This window comes from Sciurus carolinensis, chromosome 13 (genome assembly GCF_902686445.1).
Source record: "Sciurus carolinensis chromosome 13, mSciCar1.2, whole genome shotgun sequence".
NCBI lineage: Eukaryota > Metazoa > Chordata > Mammalia > Rodentia > Sciuridae > Sciurus > Sciurus carolinensis.
In genome coordinates, this window is record NC_062225.1 from 49,916,572 (window position 1) to 49,929,158 (window position 12,587).

Below are 12,587 nucleotides of genomic sequence, written 5' to 3' on the forward strand. Positions count from 1 at the left end.
AACAAATCCTTCTCAATTTTAGAAACCAAATAGACCATAACACAATAATACTAGGTGATTTTAACATGCCTCTCTCACCACTGGATAGATCTTCCAAACAAAACTTGAACAAAGAAACCATAGATCTCAATAACACAATCAATAATTTAGACTTAATAGACATTTATAGAACATACATCCAACCAAGAGCGAATACACTTTCTTCTCAGCAGCACATGGATCCTTCTCTACAATAGACCATATATTATGCCACAAAGCTAATGTCAGCAAATACAAGAAGATAGAGACACTACCTTGTATTCTATCAGATCATAATGGATTGAAGTTAGAAATAAATGAAAGAGTAAAAAACAGAAACTACTCCAACACCTGGAAATTAAACAATATGCTATTATATGAAAATGGATAACAGAAGATATTAGGAAGGAAATTAAAAAATTCTTAGAGGTAAATGAGAACAAAGAAACATCATATCAAAATCTCTGGGACACTATGAAAGCAGTACTTAGAGGAAGATTTATTTCATGGAGCGCATTTAATAAAAGAAGTAAAACTCAAAAAATAAATGACCTAACACTACAGCTCAAAAGCCTTAGAAAAAGAAGAACAGACCAACACCAAAAGTAGTAGAAGACAGGAAATAGTTAAACTCAGAGCTGAAATCAACAAAATTGAAACAAAAGAAACAAAACAAAAAACTGACAAAATAAATAGTTAGTTCTTCGAAAAAATAAACAAAATTGATAAACCTTTAGCCTCACTAACAAAGAGAAGATGAGAGAAAAACCCAAATCACTAAAATTCGGAATGAACAAGGAAATATCACAACAGACACGACTGAAATACAAAACATAATTAGAAGCTATTTTGAAAACCTATACTCCAACAAAATAGAAAATTTCGAAGACATCAACAGGTTTCTAGAGACCTATGAATTGCCTGAACTAAACGAGGAGGACATACACAACTTAAATAGACCAATTTCAAGTAATGAAATAGAAGAAGTCATCAATAGCCTACCAACAAAGAAAAGTCCAGGACCAGATGGGTTCTCAGCCGAGTTCTACAAAACCTTTAAAGAAGAACTCATTCCAATACTTCTCAAAGTATTCCAGAAAATAGAAGAGGAGGGAAGCCTCCCAAACTCATTCTATGAAGCCAATATTACCCTGATACCTAAACCAGACAGAGACACATCGAGGAAAGAAAATTTCAGACCAATATCCTTAATGAACATCGACACAAAAATTCTCAACAAAATTTTAGCAAATCGCATACAAAAACATATTAAAAAGATAGTGCACCATGATCAAGTGGGTTTCATCCCAGGGATGCAAGGTTGGTTCAACATCAGGAAATCAATAAATGTCATTCACCATATCAATAGACTTAAAGTCAAGAATCACATGATTATTTTGATAGATGCAGAAAAAGCATTTGATAAAATACAGCACCCCTTCATGCTCAAAACACTAGAAAAAATAGGGATAGTGGGAACATTCCTTAACATTGTAAAGGACCATCTATGCTAAGCCCATGGCTAATATCATTCTAAATGGTGAAAAACTGAAAGCATTCCCTCTAAAAACTGGAACAAGCAGGGATGCCCTCTTTCACCACTTCTATTCAATATCGTCCTTGAAACTCTAGCCAGAGCAATTAGACAGACCAAAGAAATTAAAGGGATACTGAATAGGAAAAGAAGAACTCAAACGTATCCCTATTTGCTGATGATATGATTGTATACTTAGAGGAACCAGGAAATTCCACCAGAAAACTTTTAGATCTCATAAGTGAATTCAGTAAAGTAGCGGGATTTAAGATCAATGCACATAAATCTAAGGCCTTTTTATATATAAGCGATGAATCTTCAGAAAGAGAAATTAGGAAAACTACCCCATTCACAATGGCTTCGAAAAAAATACTTGGGAATCAATCTCACAAAAGAGATGAAAGACCTCTACAATGAGAACTACAGAACACTAAAGAAAGAAATTCAAGAAAACCTTAGAAGATGGAAAGATCTCCCATGTTCTTGGATAGGAAGAATTAATATTGTCAAAATGGCCATACTACCAAAAGTGCCCTACAGATTCAATGCAATTCCAATTAAAATCCCAATGATGTACCTTACAGAAACAGAGCAAGAAATTATGAAATTCATCTGGATGAATAAAAAACCCAGAATAGCTAAAGCAATCCTTGGCAGAAAGAGTGAAGCAGGGGGTATCGCAATACCAGATCTTCAACTCTACTACAAAGCAATAGTAACAAAAACGGCATGGTATTGGTACCAAAATAGAAAGGTGGATCAATGGTACAGAATAGAGGACACGGACACAAACCCAAATAAATACAATTTTCTCATACTAGACAAAGGGGCCAAAAATATGCAATGGAGAAAAGATAGCCTCTTCAACAAATGGTGCTGGGAAAACTGGAAATCCATATGCAACAGAATGAAACTAAACCCATATCTCTCACCATGCACGAAACTAAACTCAAAATGGATTAAGGACCTCGGAATCAGACCAGAGACCCTGCATCTTATAGAAGAAAAAGTAGGTCCAGAGCTTCAACATGTCGGTTTAGGACCTAGACTTCCTCAACAGGACTCCCATAGCACAAGAAATAAAAGCAAGAATTAATAACTGGGATAGATTCAAACTAAAAAGCTTTCTCTCAGCAAAGGAAACTATCAGCAATGCGAAGAAAGAGCCTACAGAGTGGGAGAAAATCTTTGCCAATCATACGTCAGATAGAGCGCTAATCTCCAGAATCTATAAAGAACTCAAAAAACTCTACACCAAGAATGCAAATAATCCAATTGACAAATGGGCTAAGGAAATGAATAGACACTTCACAGAAGAAGATCTACAAGCAATCAACAAACATATGGAAAAATGTTCAACATCTCTAGTAATAAGAGAAATGCATATCAAAACCACCCTAAGATTCCATCTCACCCAATTAGAATGGCGATTATCAAGAATACAAGCAACAACAGGTGTTGGCGAGCATGTGGGGAGAAAGGTACACTCATACATTGCTGGTGGGCTGCAAATTAGTGCAGCCACTCTGGAAAGCAGTATGGAGACTCCTTAGAAAACTTGGAATGGAAGCACCATTTGACCCAGCTATCCCACTCCTTGGCCTATACCCAAAGGACTTAAAATCAGCATATTACAGAGATACAGCCACATCAATGTTCATAGCTGCTCAGTTCACCATAGCCAGATTGTGGAACCAACCTAGATGTCCTTCAATTGATAAATGGATAAAGAAAATGTGGTATATATATAGAATGGAATATTACTCAGCCATAAAGAATGATAAAATTATGGCATTTGCAGGCAAATGGATGAAATTGGAGATTATCATGCTAAGTGAGATAAGCCAATCTCAAAAAACCAAAGGAAGAATGATATCGCTAATAAGTGGATGATGACACATAATGGGGGGTGGGAGGGGTTAGTGTTGGGGTTGGAGTTGGGTTTAGGGAGGGGGGCAGGAATGGAGGAAGGAAGGACTGTATAGAGGGACGAGAGGGGTGGGAGGGGTGGGGGAGAAGGGAAAAAATGGCAGAATGAATCAAACAATATTACCCTATGTAAATTTATGATTACACAAATGGTATGCCTTTACGCCATGTACAGGCAGAGAAACAACATGTATCCCATTTGTTTACAATAAAATAAATAAATAAATAAATAAAAAGAAAGAAAAAAAAAAGAAAATGAACCTCAAAATCACAGTTGAGGAGAGAGGGCCTACAGCCCAGAAGTCGGACTAAGAACTTGAAGTTGGATTATATCAAAACTCTTATAATTTAATAATAAAATATTTTTGGCCCAATTGGAAATAGGCAAAAGGTTTGAGCAGGCATCACATAAAGGCCCCTTAATAAATTTCCCACGAGTTCATGCAAAAATGTTCAACTTTATTGATCATCAGGGAAATTTAAATTAAAATCACAGTGAGAGATCACTGCACAAAGCATTGGAAGGGACTAACAGCAGCCAAAAGGACAATGCCAAGTGTTGGGGAGTATGTGTTGTAGAAAAACCAGAACTTTCACACATCGCAGGTGTAAAGTGAAAACAAAACAGAATAAATTTTAGAAACTAGTTTGGCAGTATATTATAAAGTTAAACACACTCTCCATATGCCTCAGCAATCCGCTTTTAAGTATATATCCAAAAGGAATGAAAGAGTATGCCCACAAATAGATGAATACCAAAAAAACACATGTAGTATCCAAATTGGAAAGGAAGAAGTGAAACTGTCTCTCTTTGCGGATGATGTGATATTATATATAGAATTTACTAGAAAACTTACTAAAAACTATCAGGACTACTGAGTGAGCTCAGTAAGGATTTAAAATAAATGATCAATAGGCAAAAATCAATTGTATTTCTATCTACTAAGAATGAACACTTAAAAAATAAAATGAAAGAATTCTATTTCCAATAGCATAAAAATAATAAAATGCTTAAGAATAAATTTCACATAAACTACTAATCATTGTTGAATGATGTGAAAGATCTAAATAAATGAAAAGACATCCACAGAATTCTTGTAACACAATAACAAAAAGGTAAATAACCCAATTAAAAATAGGCAAAGGAGGCTGGGGTTGTGACTCAGTGGACATGTGCCCACCTAGCACACGTGAGGCACTGCGTTTGATCCTCAGCACCACATAAAAATAGATAAATAAAATAAAGGCATTGTGTCCTTCTACAACTAAAAATATTTTTAAAAATGTAGGCGAAGGATCTGAATAGATATCTTGTCAAAGATCACATGCAGATGATTAACATGCACAGGAAAAATGCTTGATATCATTAGTCATTAGGGAAAGTGCAAATCAAAATCATAAAGAGATATAAAAAGATGATAAGATTGTGGATAAATTGCAGCCATCATACATTGTTATATGACATAAAATGTGCAGCTACTTTGAAAAACAGTATGGTAGTTCCTAAAATGTTAAATATGAACCAGTAATTCTACTCTTAGGTCCTTTTCAAGAGAGATGAAAAGATAGTTCCACATGAAAACTTGCAAACAAAGGTCCATAGTAGCATTTTGCATAATAGTAATGGATAAATAAAATATGGTATGCCCATACAGTAGAAGATTATTAGACCATAAAAAGAAATGAAGTACTGACACATGTTGTGACATGGATGAACCTCAAAAACATCATATTCACTGAGGAAAGATTATAGTTATCAAAGATTACATAGTACATGATTACATTTATACGAAGGATCTAAAATTCGTAAGGTTACAGAGACAGAAAGTAGATCAGTGGCTGCCTAGGACTGGGGTAGTGGGGGTGGGATAGAAGAGTTGGGGAGGAGAATGGGAAGTGACTACTAATGCGTACAGGGTTTCCTTTTGGAAATGGTGAAATGTTCTAAAATTGTGGTGATGATTGCATAACTCTGAATATACCAAAAATTATTGAATCTCCTACTGGGTGCAAATTCCTCATTAAATGGGTGACTTGTATGGTCTGCACCTTTTATCTCAATTAAACTATTAAAAAGGAAAGAAGGCACACACCAGTTTTATTCAAAATAATCCAAAACTGGAAACAAAATCTACCAAGAGGAGAATAGGAGAATTGTGGAATATTCATATAATGAACTCTACTGCCCAATAAAAATGAATGTTCTACTGATACATACATTGATATAGATGTATTAAAAAATATGCTGAGTGAAAAAATGTAGGTACACAAGAGTGCATACTGACGATTCTACTGATATGAAGTAAAGGACAGGAATAACTAACCATTGATGACAGAGATCAGAACAGGGGTAGGGATTTAGTGGGATGGCATCCAGGGGACTTTCTGGAATGGTTTCTGGTATGGTTAATGAGTTCCATATTTTGATAGGAGTTTGGCTGATGCTTATGTTTACATTTTTTTTTTTTTTTCAAAATTGCCTGGAGGGTTGGAATGGGTGGAATCTCAAATAGACCTGGCTAGGCCTCACTTAGATGACAATCAAACACACTTTTCAAGAGTGACACATTTGAATATCCAGGGAAAAGCAGGATCCAGGCAGAGTAAACAAGCCCTGGAAAAGTCCTAAAGTAGATGCTTGGCAGGTGTATTTAGTAACAAGCAGGCTAAAGTGAGCAAAGTGGTAGGATATTAGGTTGGAGGTATATTGGGGGAATGGGAGGACATTGTGTAGGGCCATGGGGTGAGATTTCCTTTGGCTTTTATTGTGAATGCAATGGAGAGCCACAGGACATGCTCTGACCTGCATTTTAGTAGGATCATTTTACTGCATTCCTATAGGGGAATAATGTCAGAAGCAAGGAGACGAATTAAGAGGCTTCTGCAATAAGGATGAGAGGGGATGTTGGTTTGGACTCCAGTTGGAGTAATGGAAGTAAGGCGGGATCTGAGACTGTAGACTGCTCGCACAGCAGGTGGGTTTGCTATGGTTTGGATGTGAGGTGTCCCCCCAAAGCTCACATGTGAGACAATGCAAGAAGGTTCAGAGGAGAAATGATTGGGTTTTGAGACTCTTAATCCAATCAGTGATTTCATCCCCTGATAGGGATTAACTGAGTGGTAACTGAAGTGGTAGAGTATGGTTGGAGGAGGTGGGAATTAGGGTCTGGCTCTGCAAGTGGAGTCTCTCTCTTTCTCTCTCTACTTCCTGATGGTGCAAAGTGCTTCCCTCTGCCCCTCATGATGTTCTGCTTCACCTCTAACCCCGAGGGATGGAGCCAGCCTTCTATGGACTAAGACTTTTGAAACCATGAACCCTCAACTAAGCTCTTCTTCCTCTACAGTTGCACTGGTTGGGTGATTTAGTCACAGCAGCAAAAGAGCTAAGGACATTGTTGCTCTTGGTGGTAGTGGGAACTGAGGCCAGATTTCGGACGCGTCAAAGTGAGTATTTAAGTGCATTTCAAGGAGGTAGTTGGATTTATACATGTGAGAACAGGGGAAGAGTCTGGATTGTGGATTTAGATTTGGTGTATGTATTGATGCTGTGTGACTGGTGTGTGATGGACACAGTGCAGAGGGAGAACAGCAATGGTCTGGGAATGATCTGTTCCCAGCAATGGTCTATTGATTTTAAAATATAACTTTGGCATTTCATCATCAGGTCTTATGTTTTCTGTAGCTTCTTTGGTGAAGTTGTCTGTTATCAAGTTAGGGAAGTCCTCTGCCAGAGAACTGCACTCTCTGTTTTGTTTCTGTTTTGTTTTAATCATCAGTTGGTGTTGAATTTTTATCAAGCAGTCCTGTATCTATCAAGATAATTATGGGCCCTCCCTCTTAATATGATTGATTTTTTTTCCCCTTTTCAACCAACCTTGCGTTTCCTGGAATAAACCTAACTTGGCTAGACTATATCGGCCTGTTTATATAATGCTGGATTGGTTTTGCTACTAATTAGTTGAGGATTTTTATACCTATATTTATGATTTAAATAGGTTGTAACATTCTTTTTTTGTGTTGCTTTTGTAGGATTTTGGCATGAAAATGATTTTCACCAGATAAAATGAGTATTTCCTCCGTTTCTTTCCTCTGGATGAGTTTGTAAAAGCTTGGTATTTTTTATACTTTCAGAGTTGATTGGACTTGGCTGGAAAATCTCTGTAAGCCCGAAATTGTCTTTAGGGGAACATTCTAGGCTATGAATTCAAATTCCTTAATACTTTCATTTTAAGACTATTTAGATTTTCTATTTGTTATTGAACTGATTTTGGTAAGTGATATTTTTGTGGGAGTTAGTATATTTTATTTAGATGTTCAAATAGTTGTTCAAAATTTATTTGATTCCATTTTTATATGTCTACTGCCTCTCTAATATGCCTCCCTTTTTATTTCTGATATTTTTCTTTTAACTTGATTGATCAGTTTTGAACTTCAGCTTTGTTCCTCTCTATAACATTTTTGCTTTTTATTTCATTAATTTTCATCTGTATCTCATTGTTTTTGGTATGTTTTACTCTTTTATCTGACTTTTTAAGAGAGATACTTAGCTCATTGACTTTTATCTTTCCTTTTTAAACCAATATATATACACTGTCTTAAATATATATATATATATATTTAAGACAGAATTTTTTTTTTCTTGGTATACTGCTCTAGAAATAGTCAGAAATTTTATTGAGTAGCTTTTTGTTCCATTCATTTCAGAATATTTTCTATTTTCTCTTACATCTTCTTTTCTTATGTTTTAAATTTAAAACAATTTTTAAATTTCATAACAGGGCTTTCAAGTTTTCATCTTTAAAATATTAATTTTAACCACAATACACTATCTTTAGATTTAATCTTCAAAGTTTTTGAGACTCCTTTATTGATCATCAGTTGGTAAATTTCTGTAAACTCCAGGTGTGCAGTTAGAATATGTGTTTAAAACTTTGGGGTCATGTGTCCATCAGCTCAATTTTAATAATGGAGCTGAAATACATTTGTCTTATGGATGTTTTGTTAGGCTATTCTATCATTTCTCAAAGATATGTGTAATGATTTCTTATGATTTGCCTACTTACTGTTTTAGTTCTACAAATATTCTTTCTTGGTATATTTTAAGGGTATTGTTGTCACTGATGTCTTTAAACTGTCTCTTCTAGGATCAAAGAACTAAATTTTAATTTTTAAGGTAATTATAAATTTCATTTAGGTTTTCAAATGAATTTGCTTTAAAGTTGTTCAAAGTAGATTTGTGATTAATAATTCTTTGTGTTTGATGGTTAGTTCTCTATAATCATTTTAAAATTCCTTATACCTATGCTTTATTTTTAAAATTAAGTTTCTGATCATTTATTTTGTTGATTCTTTTAAATAAATAGTTTTCTCTCTTGTTAATATTTGCTTTTAATTTACTTTGTCTTTCTCTAACTTTTTTGAGTTAGAAATTTAATTTATGCATTTAAATTTTTCTATTTTTATCGAATAAATATCTAAGGCTATGAACTTTCATCTGATTACTGATTTGTTTTTTGTATATTAGACAAACTCTCCATTTACATTATAAATTTTCCCTTTGACTCGAGTGTTGTTTTGTTGTGGGAATCACAAAAGCGGTGGCAAATGGCACTCAAAGAATGGAAGAAATCAGACTTTATTTTACACTGGTGGGTCTAGAGATTAGCACTCCAAAATTCTGAGCACTCCTGAACAATTTTTCATACCATTTATAGGCTATCTAGTATCATAGATTTTCTAGTCTAAAACAGTACATAATTGGACACAAGATTTCAAAAAACAATATATGCTTGTGTATAAGGGTCTTCCAGTGGGAAGTGTGTTCACAAAAGCAGACTGTGATAAGGGAAGCTGGCTCTTCTTGGAAGCTGGCTCTTCTTACAAGGTCTCCTGCCTATCTCTAGCCTTGGGCCCAGAACCTTCACAGGGGTGTTTACGCTTCAAAGGGACATGGTTAGGTCCCAGGGAAAGTCCTTTACATTCCGAAAGGAAGGAGTAAATGGTGCTAAGTCGTTTTCCTGAAACCCAGCTGGTGGGACGGGGGTGGGATGTGAGGGGAACTCTCAATCTCCTGGTCACCCATTCTTACAGAGTACTCAGTTTACTTTATATCCAGGCTTTTGTTGGGTGGGGGGTACAGGGACTTAAATTTAGGGTCCCTTGACCACTGAGCTACATCCTCAGCCCTATTTTGTATTTTATTTAGAGACAAGGGCTGGCTAAGTTCCTTAGCACCTTGCTTATGCCTGAGGCTGGCTTCAAACTCTCCATCCTCCTGCCTCAGCCTCCAGAGCCTCTGGGGTTAAATAGATAGCTTTTTAAATACTTTTTTTAGTGCATTACAGTCATACATAATGGGTTCATTTTGATATAATCATACATGCACAGAATTTAATTTACTCCATTTCAGTCCCTATTGTCCCTCCTTTCTCTCCCCTTCTCCCTCCCCTTGGTCCCCTTCTACTCTACTGGTCTTCCATTCATTCATTCATTCATTCATTCTTTCATTTATTCTTTCCTAATTGGTGCTTTATATATACTGTGGTATATTTATACATGCACATACAGTAATTTCGTCAAATTCATTCACATTTCCTCCACTTCCCTGTTCCTTTTCCTTCCCCCAAATCTCCTTGTCCTTCACTGTAGAAAGCTTTTAAATTTCCAGATATAATGATCTCTTTAAAATGTTTGAAGGGAGTTGAGGGGTGGAGTTTAGTGATGGAGTGTTTACCTAGCATGTGTGAGGCCCTGGGTTCAATAATTTAAAAAAATATTAAATTATTAAATTTTAATTTTAATGCATTTTCATTAGATAAAATTACTTATTTTATTTATGTGACATCATTGAAACTAAGTTGAGGTTAATGTTTCTGTGTGCTTGAAAATAATAAATCATTTTGATGTAAAGCATTATATCTATAAATATGGTATTGATAATTCTTTTCTACTTGATTTTCTTTTAATATGAGTGGTATGTTAGAGTCTCTTCTTTATTAGCCTATTTCTATCTTCTTGTATCTACTTTGCTTTATGAATATAATTTCTTATATGGTATATGTAAATATTAAAATATATATTCACTGATATGTCTTTTTTGTGGGCTGTGGTTATTAGCATGATAAAGTGTTCTTTTGTGTCTCATTTATGCATTTATCAATTTTGTTTAAGAAAATCACGAGTTCTTTTATTTTTTCCATTTACCAGGTATATCTTTAGCCATCCATTACTTAATTTAATTTTATTCTTTTTTGTTTTTTCAGTATTGGGGATGAACTCAGGGGTACTCAACCAATGAACTACACTCACACCCAGCCCCTTTTACATTTTATGTTGAGACAGAGTCTCACTAAGTTGCTGAGGCTGGTCTAGAATTTGTGATTCTCCTGCCTCAGTCTCTGGAGAAACTGGGATTACAGACGTGTACTGCCGTTATGGTTTGGGTGTGGTGTCCCCCAAAAGCTCACGTGTGAGACAATGCAAGAAGGTTTGGAGGAGAAATGAATCAGATCCCTGATGGGTTTAACTGAGTGGTAACTGGAGGCAGGTGGGGTGTGGCTGAAGGAAGTGGTTCATTGGGGGCGTGGCTATGGGGAATATATTTGTATCTCTCTGCTTTCTGATCACCATGTGAGCTGCTTCCCTATGCTACACTTCTCCTACATGATGTTCAGCCTCACCTCAATTCCCAAGAAATGGAGCTGACCTTCTCTTTGTACTAAGACCTCTGAAACCGTGAGCCCTCAAATAAATTTTCCTCCTTTACAATTGTTCTGGTCAGGTCCTTTAGTAAATGGCGAAATAGTTGATTGAAACAATTACCATGCCAGGCTTTTAGGTCATTTTTAAATTTTAAAATTCTTTGCATTTTCATCCTATATATCATTTACTATATCTTTAATTTTTATCTTATTCTCTATTTTGCATTGTGTAACTTAGTTTTTATTTTTTTTTTTAGCTGATTTTGTCTTTTTCTTCAGTTTTGCTTTGGTATTTAATTCAACTCTTTCATGAATTTCTATTTTTTGTCAATTTCTATTCAGAGTTTTTGAATTTGGGATTTGTAATGTTTTCATATATGCTATTATTGGTTTAGTGACATTTCCTACGTATTGGACAAAGTTTCCTCTGGTTTGAGTGTGTCTGTGTGTATGTCTATGAATGGGTTAGCAATGACTCTGGGTCATTTTTTTCTCCCTAGACCCAGGAATGGCTCAGAATGTGACCTTAAGTGAACTGCTTACAATTCTCTTTCTGGAATTATATCAAGTTAATATGGATTTGAAAGCCTAACAATATTAGGACTTGGTTACCAATGATTAATGTTCAACACCTGATTTGTGGACTGCACCTTAAAACTGGCAGGACTGGGAATTGACAGATTCCATTAGGCTACATGACTAGTGCTGCATACAGCTGGGAACATTATTGTCAGATTTTCTTTGTGGGGCTGGTCCATCCTTATAGATTTTCTCTCTTAAAACCAACTATGCACATCTAGGGTTGGAGTCTAGAAGTTCTTCCTGGGCTGTTAAAATATTTATTGACAATGATTTACATCTTGTACTTCCTGAATTATATTCTTTCAAAGGGTAAACTTAGTACTTGATCGAACTTATTTTTGTCCTGTGAATTTTATTTTCAAACCAAATATAAGATCAATATTAACCATGATGCATGGAGTATTTTTCTTACCTCAAAAGTATTGATCCTTACTTTTTTTCTCTTGTATTAGCCTTCTACGTATGTTAGATATCTTTTTGTTACTTGGCAAACTGTTGTGTTTTCCAGAACCAGAAGAGATAGGTTTTTCTCTAGTAGTTTAAGATTTTGGGAAGCTTACTCAATTATTTCAAGTTACCTGTTGGTTGTGTTCCATGTACTGTGACTGTAAACCAACTACCCTCAAATTCAGTGACTTAAGATAATGTCAACATCTATTTTTCTTAGAAGCTACAGTTGAGGCAAGCCTATCTCAGTGTAGGTAGCTCATTTCTGCTCCACTTCATATCATTTGTGGCAGCTCAAAGGTCCTAACCTAAAATCATCTGAAGTCTTCGTCACTCACATCTCTGGCCAGCGTCAGTTTCTCTGTGTGGGCTGATGT